At 42.5% G+C, this 23209-nt stretch overlaps 1 protein-coding gene across 1 annotated transcript in view; it reads left to right on the forward strand.

Annotated features, from left to right (window-relative positions):
- The window catches only part of LOC126298321 (uncharacterized), an 897137-nt gene that overhangs the window by 716884 nt on the left and 157044 nt on the right, over positions 1 to 23209 (forward strand). The window lies entirely within an intron of this gene.

The raw sequence follows: 23209 nt of genomic DNA on the forward strand, positions 1-23209 counted from the left end.
AGAAAAGTTCGCAGTAGGTATTAAAATCCATGGAGAAGAAATAAAAACTTTGAGGTTCGCCGATGACATTGTAATTCTATCAGAGACAGCAAACGACTTGGAAGAACATTTGAACGGAATGGAGAGTTTCTTGAAAGGAGCGTATAAGATGAACACCAACAAAAGCAAAACGAGGATAATGGAATGGAGTTTAATTAAGTCGGGTGATGCTGAGGGAATTGGATTAGGAAATGAGACACTTAAAGTAGTAAAGGAGTTTTGCTATTTGGGGAGCAAAATAACTGATGATGGTCGAAGTAGAGAGGATATAAGATGTAGACTGGCAATGGCAAGGAAAGCGTTTCTGAAGAAGAGAAATTAACATCGAGTATAGATTTAAGTGTCAGGAAGTCATTTCTGAAAGTATTTGTATGGAGTGTAGCCATGAATGGAAGTGAAACGTGGACGATAAATAGTTTAGTCAAGAAGAGAATAGAAGCTTTCGAAATGTGGTGCCACAGAAGAATGCTGAAGATTAGATGGGTAGATCACACAACTAATGAGGAGGTATTGAATAGAATTGAGAAGAGGAGTTTGTGGCACAACGTGACCAGAAGAAGGGATCGGCTGGGTGGACATGTTCTGAGGAATCATGGGATCACCAATTTAGTTCTGGAGGGCAGCGTGGAGGATAAAAATCGTAGAGGGAGACCAAGAGATGAATACACTAAGCACATTCAGAAAGATGTAGGCTGCAGTAGGTACTGGGAGATGAAGAAGCTTGCACAGGATACAGTAGCATGGAGAGCTGCATCAAACCAGTCTCAGGACTGAAGACCACAACAATGTATTGCGAATACATAGAAAGAAGGATCCTTTATTGTATGATTATATGATAGCGGAACAAACGCTGGTAGCAGTTACTTCTGTAAAATATCTGGGAGTATGCGTACGGAACGATTTGAAGTGGAATGATCATATAAAACTAATTGTTGGTAAGGCGGGTGCCAGGTTGAGATTCAGTGGAAGAGTCCTTAGAAAATATAGTCCATCAACAAAGGAGGTGGCTTACGAAACACTCGTTCGACCTATACTTGAGTATTGCTCATGAGTGTGGGTTCCGTACCAGGTCGGGTTGACAGAGGAGATAGAGAATTTCCAAAGAAGAGCGGCGCGTTTCGTCACAGCGTTATTTGGTAAGCGTTACGGAGATGTTTAGTAAACTGAAGTGGCTACTTCAAGAGAGGTGCTCCTCGTCGCTGTGTAGCTTGCTGTCCAGGTTTCTAGACGGTGCGTTTCTGGACGAGGTATCGAATATATTGCTACCTCCTACTTATACCTCCCGAGGAGATATCGTATGTAAAATTAGAGAGATCCGAGCGCGCACGGAGGCTTTCCGGCAGTCGTTCTTCCTGCGAACCATACGCGACTGGAACAGGAAAGGGAGGTAATCACAGTGGCACGTAAAGTGCCCTCCGCCACACACTGCTGGGTGGCTTGCGGAGTATAAATGTAGATGTAGATGTAAATGTAGAAGTAGCTTATGTCATGGGATGGCGATATGCACATATACAGATGGCATTAGTATCGCGTGCATTGTGCATAAAAGGCAGGGCATTGACAGAGCTGTCATCTGTACTCAAGTGATTCTTGTGTAAAGGTTTCCGGCGAGATTATGCCGGCAAGGCGAGAATTAACGAACTTCAGACGCGAAATGGTAGTGGGAGCTAGGCGCACAGGACTCTCTATTTCGAAAATCGTTAGGGAATTCAATTTTCTGAGATCCACAGTCTTAAGAACGTGCCCAGAATACCAAATTTCAGGCATTACTTCTTACCACAGACAACGCAGTGGCCGACGGCCTTCACTTAACGACCGAGAGCAGCAGCGTTTGCATAGATTTGCCAGTGCTAACAGAGAAGCAACACCGAGTGAAATGACCGTATAAATCAATGTGGGACGAACGACGAAGGTATCCGTTAGGGTAGTGCGGTGAGTTCTGGCGTTCATGGACTATGGCAGTATGGCAGTAGACGACCGATGCCATAGCTTTTGCTAACAGCATGACATCGCCCTTACAGCCACTACTGGGCTCGTGACCATGTCGGTTGAACGCTGGACGACTGGAAAACCGTGACTGGTGAAATGTGTCCCGGTTTCAGTTGGTAAGAAATGATGGCAGATTGCACGAAACCATGGGCACAGGTTGTTAACAAGGCACTGTGCCAGCTGGTGGTGGCTCGATAATGGTCTGAACTGTGTTTACGTGGAATGGACTGGGTCATTGACCCGAAATGGTTTTGCTTAGTTACTTGGAGATCATTTGCAGCAATTTTAGGACTTTATGTTCCCAAACAATGATGGAATTTTTAGGGATCACAATACGCCATGTCACTGGGCTACAGCTGTTCGCGATTTCTTTGAAGAACATTCTGGACAATTCCAGCGAATTATTTGGTGACCCAGATCGCCCGACATGTATCCCATCGAATATTTATGGGACATAATCCAGAGGTCATATCGTGCGTGAAATCCTGCATAGGCAAGACTTTCGCGATTATGGACGGGTACAGGACAGCATTACACAATATTTCTGCAGTGGCTTCCAACGACTTCCGAGTCCATGCCATGTTGAGTGTCTGCACTATGCTGGGCAAAAGGAGGTCAGACACGAATTAGGAGGTATCCCATTACTTCCGTCACATCTGTGTATTGTCATTAAAATTGTAATTTGTTTAAATCTCTACAAAAGAATTACGCAAAAAAGTAACTTTTCTTCCAAAAAGTCCAAAGTAAAATCCGGTTACATCTGCAGGGGATGGACAGAAATTTGGTAACAACAAAAGCACAATACGTTACGATGCCAATACATTGTACGAATACTACTGGCATTCAAGACAGCTTCCAATCATCTCGGAATAAATACAGGTCTTGTACAGTTTACAAGGGAATCTTATACCAGTCCTCCTGAAATATAGTGGCAAGTTCACATAATGATAACGGAAGTGGATAGCAATCACTCACGCTTCTCCCCAAAGTAGACCACAAAGGCTCAATAACATTGAGATTTGGTGACAGTGGTGACCAGGGAAGATTCGACAACTCGTTCTCTAGCTCACATAACCAATTCTAGACGATGCTTAGCTGAGTGAGCACAGGCCCTTTGGTTTTGAAACACAGCATCGCCACTGGGGAACAAATATTTATCATAGAATGGACCCAATCAGCCAAAATGATCACGCAGTTCTTGGCAGTATTGCGACCTTGCACAGTAAGCATGGGACCCATGCAATACCACGATGCGGCTGCTCAAATCATAACTGAAATCGCGCTATGTTTCACTCTTGGGACGTAGACCCTGTCAGAAGTTGGACACAGTGTTATAAAAGACTCATGCGACCAAACTACTTTCTTACATTTCTCTAGAGTCCAGATGTTATGTCTTTCGCATCCCGTTTTCCTGTTACGGGAATTTGCGTTAGGGTATTTCACTTTTTTCTGGAAATTAACTGAAATGATTAATTATGTAATTTTACTTTCGTAATATGCTTTTTTCCCCTCTTGAATTTCTGTATTCTTCTATAAAAACGGAAATGAAGTTCAAATAATCTGAAAGCCCTCTAAAACGCTCCATTCGTGTCATATGATTCTGTGACGTCACCAGCTACATCGGTCCTCTTACTGTGGCAATTCTAATTCACGGTGGTGTCTTGTTTTGCAATTCACGTTTCGTAAAATGAGTTATAAATGGTGTGTAGTACCATACTGTACAAATACAGTTATAAAAATTTCTGAAAAGTTGTTTTGAATGTTGCAGGGAATAAGATGTGTAAAATATGGTTGCACTGTACCGGCAAATTGGCACCACGGCCACCCACAAGTCCTCTAACTTGCTCTATGAAGTTAAAGTTAACTTGCATCCGAGATAGGCTCTTCAATTGTTACAGCGAGGGATTGCGTCATTCAGTGAAATTAAACATTTACTGAAAATTGTCATTTAGATGTTTGTGCTGTAAACCGTCGAATTTTGTAAGCCGGTGTCTACATCCACATCTACATCCATACTCCGCAAGCCTCCTGACGGTGTGTGGCGGAGGGTACCTTGAGTACCTCTATCGGCTCTCCCTTCTATTCCAGTCTCGTATTGTTCGTGGAAAGAAGGATTGTCGGTATGCCTCTGTGTGGGCTCTAATCTCTCTGATTTTATCCTCATGGTCTCTTCGCGAGATATACGTAGGAGGGAGCAATATACCGCTTGACTCCTGGATGAAGGCATGTTCTCGAAGCCTCAACAAAAGCCCGTACCGAGCTACTGGGCGTGTTTCCTGCAGAGTCTTCCACTGGAGTTTATCTATCATCTCCGTAACGCTTTCGCGATTAATAAATGATCCTGTAACGAAACGCGTTGCTCTCCGTTGGATCTTCTCTATCTCTTCGATCAACCCTATCTGGTACTGATCCCACACTGGTGAGCAGTATTCAAGCAGTGGGCGAACAAGTGTACTGTAAACTAGTTCCTTTGTTTTCCGATTGCATTTCCTTATGATTCTTCCAATGAATCTAAGTCTGGCATCTGCTTTATCGACGATCAACTTTATATGATCATTCCATTTTAAATTACTCCTAATGCATACTCCCAGATAATTTATGGAATTAACTGCTTCCAGTTGCTTTCTGCTATATCGTAGCTAAATGATAATGGATCTTTCTTTCTGTGTATTCGCAGCACATTACACTTGTTTACATTGAGATTCAATTGCCATTTCCTGCGCCATGCGTCAATTCGCTGCAGATCCTCCTGCATTTCAGTACAATTTCCATTGTTACAACCTCTCGATATGCCACAGGATCATCCGCAAAAAGCCTCAGTGAACGTCCGATGTTATCCACAAGGTTATTTATGTATATTGTGAATAGCAACGGTCCTACGACACTCCCCTGCGGCACACCTGAAACCACTCTTACTTCGGAAGACTTCTCTCCATTGAGAATGACATGCTGCGTTCTGTTATCTAGGAACTCTCCAATCGAATCACACAATTGGTCTGATAGTCCATATGTTCTTACTTTGTTCATTAAATGACTGTGGGAAACTGTATCGAACGCCTTGCGGAAGTCAAGAAACACGGCATCTACCTGGGAACCCGTGTGTATGGCCCTCTGAGTGTCGTGGACGAAATAACGCGAGCTGGGTTACACACGATCGTCTTTTTCGAAACCGATGCTGATTCATACAGAGTAAATTTCTAGTCTCCAGAAAAGTCATTATACTCGAACATAATACGTGTTCCAAAATTCTACAACTGATCGACGTTAGAGATGTCATCAGGTCCAGCGGCCTTTCCTCTTTTGAGCGATTTCAATTGTTCCCTATCCCTCTGTCGTCTATTTCGATATCTACCATTTTTTTCATCTGTGCGAAAATCTAGAGAAGGAACTGCAGTGCAGTCTTCCTCTGTGAAACAGCTTTGGAAAAAAATATTTAGTATTTTGGCCTTCAGTCTGTCATCCTCTGTTACAGTACAATTTTGATCACAGAGTGTCTGGATATTTTGTTTTGATCCACCTACCGCTTTGATGGTTCAAATGGCTCTGAGCACTATGGGACTTAACATCTGAGGTCATCAGTCCCCTAGAACTTACAACTACTTAAACTCAACTAACCTAAGGACGACACACACATCCATGCCCGAGGCAGGATTCGAACCTGAGACCGTAGCTGTCGCGCGGTTCCAGACTGATGCGCCTAGAACCGCTCAGCCACTCTGGCCGGCTACTGCTTTGACATAAGACCAAAATTTCTTAAGATTTTCTGCCAAGTAAGTACACAGGACTTTACTTTCAAATTCATTGAACGCCTCTCGCGTAGCCCTCCTTACACTACATTTCGCTTAGCGTAATTTTTGTTTGTCTGCAAGGCTTTGGCTATATTTATGTTTTCTGTGTAGTTTCCTTTGCTTCCGCAGCAGTTTTCTAATTCGGTTGTTGTACCACGGTGGCTCTTTTCCATCTCTTACGATCTTGCTTGGTACATACTCATCTAATGCATATTGTACGATGGTTTTGAACTTTGTACAATGATCCTCAACACTATCAGGTACTCTGAAATCTGCTTTTTGTCCATAGATCACTGGTTCGAATCCAACCCGCAAGAACATTTTTTGTTTATTTTTGAAACGACTTGACAGTCCTCTGATAATGCAACCAAATCACAATTACAAAACTTCACCACACCGATCAGAAATAGAAAATTATTGTGTTTCCCTTGCTGTTTACATGAGCTCACATTTGCATTCGCTGTTCACACACGTCACGTTCAAGAAAATATTTTCAAGTTAATGTGACCACACGCTTTTCACTTTATTAGAAACAGTGTTTTTATCTTCGTACTATCCATCTAGGACGCTTGTTTTCTAAGCTTTCGTTATTTCATCATTTTACAAAAAGTTTAAGTATGTCTGCTACAGACGCTAACGTCAGTTTACGCTAACAGACCTCACAGTCCTTACGTCTGTGTCACCTGCGTGTCGTACACGCTTTATATCTCTCCGTATAGAAAACCTCATCGCCCTATACCTCGCTGTACTGAGGGCGTACGGTGATTTCTTTACTACTTGCAATGCTTTCCAAAAATGTGAACTGGTTGTTCGCAAAGTAAACGCATTTATGCTCTATTGTCCATTTCTCAGCCTAATACTAATGTGAAGCTATATACAGGGTGTTACAAAAAGGTACTGCCAAACTTTCAGGAAACATTCCACACACACAAATAAAGAAAAGATGTTACGTCGACATGTGTCCGGAAAAGATTCATTTCCATGTTAGAGCTCATTTTAGTTTCGTCAGTATGTACTGTACTTCCTCGATTCACCGCCAGTTGGCCCAATTGAAGGAAGGTAATGTCGACTTAGTTGCTTATGTTGACATGCGACTCATTGCTCTACAGTTTGGGCAAGCATTGTTGGTGATGTCTTGATTGGGATCCATGTTCTTCCACCTACGCTCAATGGAGCACGTTATCATGATTTCATACGGGATACTCTACCTGTGCTGCCAAAGCATGTGCCTTTACAGGTACGACACGACATTTGGTTCATGCACGATGGAGCTCCTGCACATTTCAGTCGAAGTGTTTGTACGCTTCTCAACAACAGATTCGGTGACCGATGGATTGGTAGAGGCGGACCAATTCTATGGCCTCCACGCTCTCCTGACCTCAACCCTCTTGACTTTCATTTATGGGGGCATTTGAAAGCTCTTGTCTACGCAACCCCGGTACCAAATGTAGAGACTCTTCGTGCTCTTATTGTGGACGGCTGTGATACAGTACGCCATTCTCCAGGGCTGCATCAGCGCATCAGGGATTCCATGCTGATGGAGGGTGGATGCGTGTACGCTCGCTAACGCAGGACATTTTGAACATTTCCTGTAATAAAGTGTTTGAAGTCACGCTGGTACGTTCTGTTGCTGTGTATTTCCATTCCATGATTAATGTGACTTGAAGAGAAGTAATAAAATGAGCTCTAACATGGAAAGTAAGCGTTTCCGGACACATGTCCACATAACATATTTTCTTTCTTTGTGTGTGAGGAATATTTGCTGGAAGTTCGGCCGTACCTTTTTGTAACACCCTGTATAATACAACCCACAATCGAAACAACTGTTACATCAGTTCTTGATAACGTTGTTTTCGTATTTCGTGTAAGACTTTCAAAAATATAGAAATTTTGCAGGATTCAAACATGTGACCTTTTGATTTGCACTTGGATACGCTATTCTTTGCGCTACCAAACGCCTGTTACGTGTGGTGTTTCTGCTGAGTGACTTTTACAGAGGAAATCAGCAATAATTTTTGCCAAGAATAATTTTATCGTGCTTTTGGGGCGTGGCTCATGACTGATAGTCCACAGTCTAGTTGCAATATACCTACTCACTTGCAAAAGTTCTACAGTTCCTATGTTTTGACCGAGTTTAATAATATTGCAGGGAGCAGGGAAAAGAATGTGCATTGTTGCACATACCGCCGCTCTAAATGGGTGGAACATAAACGCATCAACTTTGGCAAGGCTTTCACTATCAGTGTTCACAAAATTCCTTTCTATTGTTACTTAAAAGTTGTAATTGCGTTTTCCAACACTAAATAGCTAAACTGTTTGCAAAAACAGTACGTAAACCCCTCGTAATTTCTGCTAACGCTCCTTAGCACACGTGTAGCTTCCTGTTAGGCTGCACTCACAATGACACCGACAACGGTCGTCAGACACCGTCGCCAGAGATCTCCCGATAACTTCGGGTCGCGCGGGTTTAGCAGAGCGGTCTCAGGCGCTACAGTCATGGACTATGCGGCTGGTCCCGGCGGAGGTTCGAGTCCTCCCTCGGGCATGGGTGTATGTGTGTTTGTCCTTAGGGTAATTTAGGTTAAGTAGTGTGTAAGCTTAGGGACTGATAACCTTAGCAGTTAAGATTTCACACAAATCTGAACATTTTTTTGATAGCTTCGGCCAACTTCTCCTATTAAAGATAGACCGAATGCATGTGAGGAAGCTTTCCTGTCTCCTAATGAACGTATCCAAACACATTCAGTGACTATCATTTAGCACGAGAGTGAAAGACAAGCATAATGTGTAGCATAAGGTACTCTGAAAACCTTAAGCACTTAAAAGTGGAAATACGTACTGTACACCACATTTGCAAACCACTTCATATTAACAGTATCATTACCCCATTGGCATAAAACGCTAATAAACAGTAATAATAAACTGTAGACAACTAGTGACAACCTACCACAAAAAAGATCCAGTTCAGTAGCTGCAAGCATATGAGATACGCCACTTTCTTCACTTGAACAAATTTGTTTTTGCGGTTATGATCCATGGTAAAAATTTCGAAAAAAGATTTTGCCTATTTGAGGTTTCCAATAAACTTACGATTTCAGTACATAGCTTCCGAACCTATAACCCGATTATGATATTTTCATCATGAGGATAGCACAAACTCACTCTTTCTTGGACCAAACTTAGTTTATCACGCTCCATATTTCGTATGCGAGAACGTCGGTCGATCTGACCGAAGAAAATAAACTGATTTGAATTTCACCGATTGTCGACCAAAGTCTGTACGTTCAGGAGATACGATCGGCTATAGTGTGACCGAGTACTTAGTGGCGTACTGATTTGAAAAAATCGGCCGTCTCCGGCAGCTGTCGGTCGTCGGCGAAATCCACCGATATCGGTGCCACTGTGACCGCAGCCATACTCCTAGCTTGTGATGTCACCAGAGCATCAACCAATAACAGAGCGTTTTCGGTCACGTGACCAGATCTTGATACTTAATGATATTTAAGCTTTAATTACATAAAAATATATATATATTGTGAGAATATTGACTTTTAATGCTATTTGTATACTATAATTTATCGGAATAACAACGATCTGAATCATATTTTTAACACAGGAAAATAGCCTATTCAAGCTTGCCCTGAAATTCCCATCGTATGGAGCACGCTTCGTGCTGGTCTGGTGCTGACGGGGTTCACGAGTTCGACATTTAGTCTTGGCAGTGGCTTTTGCAGCTGTCGCCCTCTTATTTTTCGTTACTGTCCTTTTCAATGCCCGTCTTCAGTGCCTAAAGAAAACACTCGTCTGTGTTGTGACTTAGCTGATGAGTTATTCCGCTTCCCCCGTATGCAGTAAAACCTTCGATATAGTGTCTCTCGAAACAACAAAACGCTTCCATTGCCTTGGTTACGGAAGCACATACCGAAAGAACACCAAGATTTTGCTCACATTCGAATTCACTTAGTTCCGACTCCGCGCTCACGACACACAACACTGTTCTGACTCCCACTCACACTTGCCACATATTAACGACATTGCGCAGGAGCCGTCCGCGGCCGATTACAACAGGCCAACGTGCATTTATGTTCAAACATACATTTCTTGCAGCTTCTTTGTATTTTTGTCCAACACCTATACATTATACCACCATATTGTCCGAATCAACATAAACTCACCAGAGAAAATATTGATCACTGTCTTAAAAGAGCATCATGGCTTTGAAGCGCAGTATATAGTCGAATTTTTACCATGTGGTCATGTGACCCTCCACTGCTGAAGCATGTCGTTCTGTGTATATGCCAGTCTGGTGTATGGAATCAGCGAGTTAAATGAGTCGACATTTTTGCAGATATGCCATATCCAACTGAAACATATCATTGATGATTCGATCCGATGTAGATACCAAACTGCGAATATGTTGACTGTGACGTTTACTCACTGTTCCAGAGTCTCAGACATTTGCTATGGAATTTACGCCGGTGATTTAAGCGGACAGTTGAGATATGATAAGGTGCATTAGTGTTCGTCACATCTGGAACGTATGTGTGCAGCCCTATGAGCATGGCTTTTGTCATCGTGAAACACTGTACACTCAGAATGTAGATATAAGAGAAAATGTAACACATGGTCATCAAGGACGTTGAAATAGTCACCCTGGTCCATGTATGCGATAATCTGTAGGTGTGAGCCCAAGTCATGGTAGGAGAAACACCCCCACAAGTTCACAGAACCATCTGTGGTTTCAACTATACCCTCGACACACTGAATTACTCAATTAAACACCTCTTTGGGCAGTCGGTGCACCCAAAACCTTGTATCATTCGAAAAGAAACAAAATCGAAACTCATCAGACCACACTACATCCCCTCCCCCCCCCTCTCCCCCCCCACCCCCAATCAGTTACTCGTACTGTCCAGTTTCTGTATTTTATGACCCAGTGAAGTCGTCCGATTTTGTGTGCCGCCATGAAAAATGGCTTCGTGAGGAAACCGACTATAAATGTCCACTGTATGCAGTTCCTTTCCCGGTGTTCCGTCGGAAACTGGTTGACATGTACTTGGATTCACTGACAGCGGAAACTCTTGTCAGATCGAAATCGATTGTCACTGACAAGGCGTGATACTCGTCATCGGTCCTTTTCCGTTAGGATACTTTCACAAACACTGTTCATACGCCGGGAGGCATGGTACAGCATTACTTGTAGACACTTTGGAGAGTCCACGTTAATACACCAACAAATCGGACGATTCACTCACGATGTGATCTTGGGCAGATCCATACACGGTAGTTGCTTTCATTCATTCTGCCATGTCTCCATGTCGCCTGTCTTACTGTTCTGATTCCATAAAGACCGGTGAAACATGCAGATCACTTTGCTGCCATGACCTACCAGGTCTACATCACCTGCAGCGCCCCCGTCCGACCAGTGTACTGATTGGAGGGGATAATGATAGTCTGTCTAGTGAGATTATTTTGCTGTATACTTGGTACCAGTAACTCCTTATCTGCCGATATTTTGAAACCAGTTGTTATCAATGAAACATTTATACCACTTGAGAGCCCTGATACAAACCGCACTATAAAATTTGTAAATAGACCTTTGTTGATAATTTGCTTCAAAATGTCCAGAAGTCTGAACTCCAAAGAATATTCTATGTTCCATATTTCTTCAGTATGTCACAATATTAACTGGTTTCTAATTTTATATTCTCTCATCGGTGTCCAAACTCGACATATATTTGACATTTTTTTAAAGTTTACTACCACTCATTACAATTCAAGTGACAACCTAAAATTTACCCGTTGCTTAAGACGCTTTTGCAGTCAATATGAAGTGAATAAATTATTTTTCATTCATTTTCACGTTATTCATTGGTTTTCTTACTCGTCTTATATAACTATCATGTCACTGGTTTCTTTGCAATATATGAATAAGTTACCCGACTGCTTTGTTTATGCCTTTATCTCGTATTATAACTATTCTTTCGTGTGACATAACGAAACACCTTTTCAGAAACATTCCTCTATTTTGGGTCTCGTTAATATAGAGTTGCCCATCTACGGAGTCTAATTCATTTCCTTAATATAAATGAGGCAAAACATCTGTCCCACTACAAATTAGTTAGTTATTTCATGTTTCATGTTTGTTTTCCGTTTGTATTAATTTCCCGGACCAAAGATTCACGTTATTCTCTTTACCGCCATCTTCCCGGCCTCAATATAATCCTCGCATATTTCCTTCTCTTCTAATGCCAAGGAAACATCAGGAAACAATTGTATTGTGTTGATAAACTGCTGCAGTCAACATCAGTAGAAAAACACCTGTGTTTATAAGAGGGTTGTACTTACGTTTTAGAAATATAGGCAAACGAATTTTAATTAATATCTTACCAAATTTTTTATAGCTGTGCTAAAATTTCTGTCACACCTATGAGGAAGAATCTCGTTCTACTTGTTGATCATTGCGAAAATGAATTTTTTTAAATGAGATACGTTACCAGAAGCACTCACGTAAATGAAATATTCTCGTACATTCACATTAAAAAAAACTGACACAGATTGCGGAGGAACATTTGCCTGCAGAGACAAACTGTAGGCTGCGGATGTTGGAAAAAAGCTATAGTAATGCACCTTACTTTTCTAAGGGGAAACATGAAGAAAACATTGCATGTACAAATTTACTAAGTGTAAGTTCTGATTTTGTAATTATTGTGGCGTGGCGCTGAAAGTGAAGATCAATAACTTTGATACTCACATGATTTGTTACTAATTACGTTAATTTTCTTCATGATGATGCTGAAAACGAGATTTCCCCCCAACAATAATTTTTAAGTACTTAAATGCATCTTCATCACTTATTTACTTACCAGATGGAAATCTTAATTCTTCCTCTTCTTCTTATCTTCTTCTTCTTCTTCTTCTTCTTCTTCTTTGTGCTTTCACTGCAGAGTTCACACATGTTAAAGCTCTACTCATATTGGATTTTACAAATTTTCTCGTAACGTACTGACACTTCTTGAATCTGCAACGTAAGCCAGTTTCGTAATGGAAATGCAAATTACAAGTTTATTTTAGCCCATAGCCGAATTTAAGTAATAAATTGATCAAATTTTCTTTCACCACATTACTTAACTGAGATTTTTGGAACACAGCTGTAACTGTAATAATAATCCTTTTTGTACGTGTATAGACTCAGCAAAGAAAGAAAACCAACATATGTGTGATTCCGTGCTTAATTCTATTATTCCGGAGACAACTATTAATTTTTCAAACCGTTTAAAAATTCACTGGCATCACAATTAACCTTTCGGTAACTCTATTGACCCTGAGCAACTCTTACGTCACCATCCTGATCACAGTCATAACTGGACGGAGGAATAGCACCAGATGTCTTTTGAGACGAATCCCAGTTCTGTGTACAGCTTCACGATCGACTTATCCAGGCCCAAGGAGAACGAATATTACACGAATTGCGGCGGTACAGTAATAATAGTTCTTTTTCCCAGGTCGTATCGATCTCGTAGGGTTTCTTGTTCGTATCGGTCGCTTTTCCGATAATAAAAAGAAAATTTAAACAGGTTTTCTGATACACAAAATCAGAATATAGTGTTTGACAGAATGAAATATAGGTGCTGCATTTAAATTATGTTAAACAACAACGAATTTAAAGCTTAAAACCATTCATAGTTTATTGATTTATTGCCCAAAAAATTGCAGATTGATCAATATCTACTTGCTGTAGCAAATCATATCTAAAATGACTCGAGTCCTCGTATAATGGTTGTTGTTGTTGTGGTCTTCAGTCCTGAGACTGGTTTGATGCAGCTCTCCATGCTACACCATCCTGTGCAAGCTGCTTCATCTCCCAGTACGTACTGCAGCCTACATCCTTCTGAATCTGCTTAGTGTATTCATCTCTTGGTCTCCCTCTACGATTTTTACCCTCCACGCTGCCCTCCAATACTAAATTGGTGATCCCTTGATGCCTCAGAACATGTCCTACCAGCCGATGCCTTCTTCTGATCAAGCTGTGCCACGAACTTCTCTTCTCCCAAATCCTATTCAATACTTCCTCATTAGTTATGTGATCTACCCATCTAATCTTCAGCATTCTTCAGTAGCACCACATTTCGAAAGCTTCTATTCTCTTCTTGTCCAAACTATTTATCGTCCATGTTTCACTTTCATATATGGCTACACTCCATACAAATACTTTCAGAAACGACTTCCTGACATTTAAATCTATACACGATGTTAAGAAATTTCTCTTCTTCAGAAACGCTTTCCTTCTCATTGCCAGTCTACATTTTATATCCTCTCTACTTCGACCATCATCAGTTATTTTGCTCCTCAAATAGCAAAACTACTTTACTACTTTAAGTGTCCCATTTCCTAATCTAATTCCCTCAGCATCATCCGACTTAATTCGACTACATTCCATTATCCTCGTTTTGCTTTTGTTGATGTTCATATTATATCCTCCTTTCAAGACGCTATCCATTCCGTTCAACTGCTCTTCCAAGTCCTTTGCTGTCTCTGACAGAATTGCAATGTCAACTGCGAACCTCAAAGTTTTATTTCTTCTCCGTGGATTTTAATACCTACTCCGAATTTTTCTTTTGTTTCCTTTACTGCTTGCTCAATATACAGATTGAATAACATCGGGGAGAAGCTTCAACCCTGTCTCACTCCCTTCCCAACCACTGCTTCCCTTTCACGCCCTCGACTCTTACAACTGCCATCTGGTTTCTGTGCAAATTGTAAATAGCCTTTAGCTCCCTGTATTTTACCTCTGCCAGCTTCAGAATTTGAAAGAGAGTATTCCAGTCAACATTGTCAAAAGTTTTCTCTAAGTCTACAAATGCTAGAAACGTAGCTTTGCCTTTCCTTAATCATTCTTCTAAGATAAGTCGTAAAGTCAGTATTGCCTCACGTGTTCCAGTATGTCTACGGAATCCTAACTGATCTTCCCCGAGGTCGGCTTCTAGTAGTTTTTCCATTCGTCTGTAAAGAATTCGCGTTAGTATTTTGCAGCTCTGGCTTATTAAACTGATAGTTCGGTAATTTTCACATCTGTCAACATCTGCTTTCTTTGGGACTGGAATTATTATATTCTTCTTGAAGTCTGAGGGTATTTCGCCTGTTTCATACATCTTTCTCGCCAGATGGTAGAGTTTTGTCAGGATTGGCTCTCCCAAGGCCGTCAGTAGTTCCAATGGAATGTTGTCTACTCCGGGGGCCTTGTTTTGACTCTCGTCTTTCAGTGCTCTATCAAACTCTTCACGCAGTATCGTATCTCGCATTCCATCTTCATCTACATCCTCTTCCTTTTCCATAGTATTGTCCTCAAGTACAGCGCCCTTGTATAGACCCTCTATATACTCCTTCCACCGTTCTACTTTCCCTTCTTTGCTTAGAACTGGGTTTCCATCTGAGCTCTTGATGTTCATACAAGTGGGTCTCATATCTCCAAAGGTCTCTTTAATTTTCCTGTAGGCAGTATCTATCTTACCCCTAGTGAGATAAGCCTCTACATCCTTACATTTCTCCTCTAGCCATCCCTGCTTAGCCATTTTGCACTTCCTGTCGATCTCATTTTTGAGACGTTTGTATTCCTTTTTGCCTGCTTCATTTACTGCATTTTTATATTTTCTCCTTTCATCAATTAAATTCAATATTTCTTCCGTTACCCAAGTATTTCTAGCAGCCCTCCTCTTTTTACCTACTTTATCCTCTGCTGCCTTCACTACTTCACCCCTCAGAGCTACCCATTCTACTTCTAGTGTATTTCTTTCCCCCATTCCTGTCAATTGTTCCCTCATGCTCTCCCTGAAACTCTGTACAACCTCTGGTTCTTTCAGTTTATCCATGTCCCATCTCTTTAACTTCCCACCTTTTTGGAGTTTCTTCAGTTTTAATCTACAGGTCATAACCAATAGATTGTGGTCAGAGTCCACATCTGCCCCTGGAAATGTCTTACAATTTAAAACCTGGTTTCTAAATAGAGGTCTTACCATTATATAATCTATCTGATACCTTTTAGTCTCTCCAGGGTTTATGTCCAGATCAGCACTATTCACGAAAAACGCAGCCCCAGAAGCATTTAGAGTGCTACTAGCTGTGGAATTATTATAAGTGCGGACCAGCTCTACACCCGACAGTCAGAAGTCCGTACGACCCCCTATGAAATCATTACAAGTGTCGAAAGAGGAAAAAATATTCGGAGTCCTCACTGTAACACCACGAAAATTGTTCTAAGTCACAGTGGTTGCCGTTGCGAAATTATCTAAGGCCGTAAATTGATGCGGCTAAATCATCGCCCAGAGGAACACAATTCCTGCCTTTCTACCAACGTCCAGATATCTTCCCCAAGCAAAGATGACAGCCCCCCTTTTCTTAACCACCATCCCTCTACCTTCGGATTTTCCGCGAATTTACGTCACTCAGATGGTAAGCGATACCAACAGTCTGTAGTACAACTTCCGATTCATACAAGCTATCTTAAAACTAGAAGTGTCTGTAGAAGCTCCCCGAAATGCCTATTAAAATGATATACAACAAGGAATTATGTTCTAAGTGGAGAAGAGGGACAAGGACAGTTCGGGGCCACTGTGCATTGTGGCCAGATCCGCCCGACGAGAAAGACAAGATGTGTCGCGTACGTCACAGCACGTAACACTCCAGGTCTTACGGGTGCCGGAAGCTGTCTCCTTAAGGAAGCGGCTCACTATTTCAGGTGAGATTAATAATTCTTAAATGTGTGTTTAATTGTATGCACGCTCTTGATTGCACACGACGAAATTAAGACTATTAGTGGGTACCTTTTCAATTAAATATTGAGTTCCTGTGTGGCGGACAAGCCGACTAGTGTGACGTCACAAGTTCGTTGTAGGACTAGTATTTCTCGTTGGCCCCGATTCTGTCAATATGACGTCATGCACTGTCACCAGATGCCCCATTCCCCTCCCTTTCCGAATAAGCTAATTGCCGTTTGTATGTAACTGGAATAAATTCAAAAATTGGTGCAAGTTTCAAAAGTAGCCCAATTTTTCTATTTATAACATGTTGGGAAATTCGAAAAAGTGTCGGGCATAACCGCTCCCACTCTGCCGGATCTGGGACAATGGGCATTGTCTCCCAGGGTCACACCCCTTCCCCTGTGCCAGTTCTGAGACAAAGGGCATTGTCTCAGCTGAGATGTTTTCACCCAACCAGCACCTTCCAACTTGGGAAAGCATTTACAAGGAAACATCACCAGTCGCTCCTCACATTTTAAGCTGAGAAAAAGCATAAATCCAAGATATCATCCCCAGCAAAAATTTGGTCCACAATTCTGATAGTAACTAGTTATGACATTCCAAATGTACAACTATTAAATTCCTCACACAGCTGTCTTTTGTCACTCGCCCTACCCCACTGCAGCTGCCTAATACCAGGATGTGAAGTACTGTACAGTGAATCGAATAAAAGGTTTTTGAAATACTGCTCTCACGGGCAACATGCTTTGTTCACTGTGTCAAAGTACTTGGTTTCTAACCTGTCACTTATTCCAGATATCTCTTTCCTTTGAACATTTTTATGCTGTGATTCACAAATACAGTGTATATCAACGAAATGAATGGGTATGTCATTAGAAAAGTAGCAGAATGCTTTTCATTATTAACATCACAGCTGTGTGTTATTATTTTTTCTTGCATTTTGAAGCTGACAATGTTAGAGTGAAGTACATTTACAGGAGATGAGCTATTCTTCTACGTGGTTGACATGGTTAAATTGTAAGTCGAAAACCATTAACTTCATATCTTAATAATTCTTCATTTCTTTAGGTTTATTAATTTTCATTTGGAGGTAAATATATAGTTCTGAAATATCAATACAAGAATATTATTAAATAATACTGAATGTATATGATCGTGAGGTTGACATATTATGTACTGCACTCACATTACTTACACGTTTTCCTCGTAGAAATAAGATTTCGTAACACATTTGATAGATGTGTCCACCTCCCCCCTGCTCTTTCCTCACCTTCAGTACCCTGCAAATAGAAGGGCTCTGGTTGTCACTCCGCTGTACAATACTTCACACTCACACTTTAGGTGGATGCAGTGGGGTGAAGCGACTGGCAAACACGCAGTGCATGCAAAATTATGAAATTTAAAAGGTGTACATTCAGAAGGTCATCAATGTGCACTGTCAAAATTATAGCCCAAATTTTCGCACCGGATCGATTGCTGGTGCTGTTCTCTTCCAATTGCAGTTTTTTTATTTTTAAAATATGAGGTCGAGTTGGTGATGTTTCCTTATTAGAATGATTGCTATCCATAGTCGTGACAAAAGGTTTTTCCATTACCTGTTTAAACCCATTGCTTATGTATAGGAAGCCACTTAGGGAACTTAAACATATTTTCCCTCTCCAAGTACTAACCAGTCTTAACCTGACTGCTGTATATAGCTCAACTAGTTCTGGCAAAATAAAAATCCATTTAGTAGACGTAAACATATCTTCCCCATGCAGATTGGAGGCTATTATTCACTCAGACATACAGGCATTGCAGTGTTGTTTACACTGAGGTGACAAAACCCGCAAGATACTTCCTAGTATTGCGTCTGACCTCCTTTGGTCCAGCGTAGTGCAGCAATTCAATATGGTATGGGCTCAACAAGTATTTGGGAGTCCCCCGCAGAAATATTGAGCCATGCTGTTTCTACAGCCCTCCATAATTGTAAAAATGTTGTCAGTACAAGATTTTGTGCACAGACTGACTTTTCGATTATTTCCCACAAATGTCCAGTGGGATTCATGTCAAGCCCTCAAATCGTCCAAACGTTCTTCAAAACAATCGCAAATAATTGTGCCCAAGTGACATTATGCATTGTCATCCACAAAAATCCCATCATTGTTTGGGTACATAAAGTACATGAATGGCTGCAAATGGTCTCCAAATAGCCAAACATAACCTTTTCCACTCAATTATCAGTTCAGTTTGGCCAGAGGACCTAGTCCATTCCATGTAAACACTGCCCACACCATTATGGAGCCACCACCAACTTCCTCAGAGCCTTGTTGACAACTTCAGTCCATGGCTTTGTGCCGTCTGCACCACACTCGATCCTTACCATCAGCTCTTACCAAGTAACATCGTGACTCAACTGACCAGGCCATGGTTTTCCAGTTGTATAAGGTCCAACTGATGTGGTCCCAAGCCCAGGAGAGGCTCTGCAGGCGATGTCGGTCTTTTAGCAATGGCTATTGTGTCAGTCGTCTGCTGCCACAGCCCATTAAACCCTGATATCACCACACTGTCCTAGTGTATTCGTTCATCATATGTCCAACATTGATTTTTGCTGTTATTCCACCCATTGTTGCCTGTCTGTTAGCACTGACAACTCTACACAAACGCCAATGCTTTCCGTCGTTAAGTGAAGGCCGTCTGCTACTTCGACGTCCATGGTGAGAGGTAATGCCTGAAATTTGCTGTTCTTGGCAAACTCATCACACTGTGTGTGGTGGAATATTGAATTACCTAACAACTTCCGAAATGAAATGACCTATGAGTCTAGTGCCAAGTACCATTCTGCATTCAAAGTCTGTTCATCCCATTATGTAGGCATAGTGATGGAAATCTTTTCATACGAGTTCCCTGAGAAAAAAACGACAGCTCTGCCAGTGCAAGCCCTTTTATGTCTTGTGTCCGCAATTCTACCGCCATCTGTAAATGTGCATATCGCTATCCCATGACCTTTGTCGCCTTAGTATAAAGCAATCATCATTGTCAATTTTCCCAGCTCACTAGTGCAGTCTGTGTGCATCCAAGGTCACTTGTCTTAAGATAAAAAACAGTGCAGAATCCTAAGTTTAAAATCACAGGAAATTCAAAAACCATTGATCAACCTATGACTTTAGAGTTCACTTGCCCCAGTTTCAAGTCCACATCTGATACGCTTAAACAACTACCAATCGATATAGGATGGGAATAGTTGTGTCTTTATTTAAACGGACAATGGCCCAGTGACTGCCACCTACATGTTTAATCATGACAAGTGCAGCTGACTAACCAGCATCTGACACAAAAAGAATCACAGCGTCAGAGTGCCAGTAGCCACGAGATACCTCAGAGAATTGAACAGAAACGCTGCATAATGCATACTGTCTACTTGTTTGCTTAAACAGAAGTTCAGAATAGTAGTTCTGATTTCCGCCACTAGCATGCTATTTGGGATGTTGGTGCAGCAACACAAGAGCCCTTCTACCATCACATTCCATATGCTGAGTTAAAATGATGGAGATATTTTAAAATCCAGGAGCACATATATACTTTACCTCATATTGAAGACTGCAGGTAAATTCAAAAATTGTCACCTCAGTGTGTTGTTCTTAGCCCACACATACACGTAGGTGACAAAAGCCACAGGATAGCGACATGAACATATATAGATGTCGGTAGTACCAAGTACATTAGACACTGAATTGGCGGAGATGTTATTTGATTCATGTGAAAAGGTTTCTGATGCGGTTAAGAACGCACGACGGGAATTAACTTTCAAGGGTGTCCTCAGACTACCAACTTTCAGGCATTACCTTTCACCACGGACAATTTAGTGGTGGAAGACCTTCACTTAACGAGTGAAAGCAGTGGCATTTGTGTAGAATTTTCAGCGCTAACAAACAAGCAATACTGTGTGAAATAAATAAGTCAATGTGGGATGTATAACGAACGTATCCGTTAGGCAGTGCGGCGAAATTTGGCGCTAATGGAGTATGCCAGTAGAGGACTGACACGAGTGTCTTTGCTAACAGCATGATATCGCCTGCAGCGCCTCTCCTGGGCTCGTGACCATGTCGGTTGGACCCTAGACGGCGCCGCGCGGATTGGCCGCGCGGTTTGAGGCGCCATGTCACAGATTGCGCGGCCCTTCCCACCAGAGGTTTGAGCCCTCCCTCGGGCATGGTTGTGTGTGTTGTTCTTAGCATAAGTTAGTTTAAGTAGTGTGTAAGTCTAGGGACGGTGACCTCAGCAATTTGGTCCCTTAAGAATTCACACACACACACACACACACACACACACACACACTCTAGACAAGTGGAAAACCTTGACATGGTCGAATGAGTCCCGACTTCAGTTGGTAAGAACTGATGGTAGGTTTCGAGTGTGGCACAGATCATACGAATCCATGGCCCAAACTGTCAACAAGGCACTGTGCAAAATGGTGGTGGCTCCATAATGGTATGGGTTGCGTTTACATGGAATGGAATGGATCCTCTGGCTCAGCTGAAACGATTATTAACTGGAAATGGTTTTTTTGGCTACTTGGACACCATTTGCAGCCATTCATGAACTTCATCATCCTTGCATAACAATTCGCCATGTCACCAGGTCACAATTGTTCGCGGCTGGTTTGAAGAACATTCTGGATAATTCGAGGGAATGATCTGGCCACCCAGACTGCCTGACATGAATTCTATCCTAGATTTATGGGAGATAATCGAGAGGTCAGTTCGTGTACAAAATCCTCCGCCGTCAACAGTTTCACAATTCTGGGCGACTGTAGAGGCAGCATGGACCAGTATGTCTGCCGGGATCTTCCAACGATTAACTGAATCCATACCACGTCGATTTTCTGCTCATCACCAGAAAAAAGGAGGCCTGACACGCTATTAGGTAGTATCGTATGACTTTTGTTACCTCTGTGTATATACGCAAGGAAACTCAAAAATCGAGAACTTGTATATACACTATTTATACATCAAACACGTTTGAGGATGAAACAGGTTTACGCTTATTTACAAATCGAGTCACAACCCTCACAAACATCTCAAATACATCTGCCAGAAAAAGAACGTCGTCTAAGTCAGTAGTGGTCAAAAGCCTTCAGGTGCATAGCATTTCAACACGAAAACTTATCAGCGGTGCTATGGACAGCACTGCAACGCCGCCTGTCGAATGGATGCTGAACACACTGGTCCAGCGCTTCCTGCCTCTACAATAGCTATGGTCAGTTGATAAACTTCCCGGAGACACACGTGTCTGCAGACCAGAAAGGCACAAGCTCCTATGTAGTGCCACCAGAGGACGACAGCCACAGCCTGACTACTGATTGGTGCACACGACTGAGCACACCGCCTGCTCCCAATAGCTATAGAGGCATATTATTATTGCAGCCAAAGCTTTTCATGCAATATTATTTCCATACAAAGTAATCACCCCTTTTAGGCAATATTATAGCTTCCACATGACTGTTGCGGCAGAAACTGAACAGTGTTAATGAAGTGTAAATGCATCTCTTATTATACACTCCTGGAAATTGAAATAAGAACACCGTGAATTCATTGTCCCAGGAAGGGGAAACTTTATTGACACATTCCTGGGGTCAGATACATCACATGATCACACTGACAGAACCACAGACACATAGACACAGGCAACAGAGCATGCACAATGTCGGCACTAGTACAGTGTATATCCACCTTTCGCAGCAATGCAGGCTGCTATTCTCCCATGGAGACGATCGTAGAGATGCTGGATGTAGTCCTGTGGAACGGCTTGCCATGCCATTTCCACCTGGCGCCTCAGTTGGACCAGCGTTCGTGCTGGACGTGCAGACCGCGTGAGACGACGCTTCATCCAGTCCCAAACATGCTCAATGGGGGACAGATCAGGAGATCTTGGTAGCCAGGGTAGTTGACTTACACCTTCTACAGCACGTTGGGTGGCACGGGATACATGCGGACGTGCATTGTCCTGTTGGAACAGCAAGTTCCCTTGCCGGTCTAGGAATGGTAGAACGATGGGTTCGATGACGATTTGGATGTACCGTGCACTATTCAGTGTCCCCTCGACGATCACCAGAGGTGTACGGCCAGTGTAGGAGATCGCTCCCCACACCATGATGCCGGGTGTTGGCCCTGTGTGCCTCGGTCGTATGCAGTCCTGATTGTGGCGCTCACCTGCACGGCGCCAAACACGCATACGACCATCATTGGCACCAAGGCAGAAGCGACTCTCATCGCTGAAGACGACACGTCTTCATTCGTCCCTCCATTCACGCCTGTCGCGACACCACTGGAGGCGGGCTGCACGATGTTGGGGCGTGAGCGGAAGACGGCCTAACGGTGTGCGGGACCGTAGCCCAGCTTCATGGAGACGGTTGCGAATGGTCCTCGCCGATACCCCAGGAGCAACAGTGTCCCTAATTTGCTGGGAAGTGGCGGTGCGGTCCCCTACAGCACTGCGTAGGATCCTACGGTCTTGTACGGTCTTGGTGTGCATCCGTGCGTCGCTGCGGTCCGGTCCCAGGTCGACGGGCACGTGCACCTTCCGCCGACCACTGGCGACAACATCGATGTACTGTGGAGACCTCACGCCCCACGTGTTGAGCAGTTCGGCGGTACG

This window comes from Schistocerca gregaria, chromosome X (assembly GCF_023897955.1).
Source record: "Schistocerca gregaria isolate iqSchGreg1 chromosome X, iqSchGreg1.2, whole genome shotgun sequence".
Lineage (NCBI taxonomy): Eukaryota > Metazoa > Arthropoda > Insecta > Orthoptera > Acrididae > Schistocerca > Schistocerca gregaria.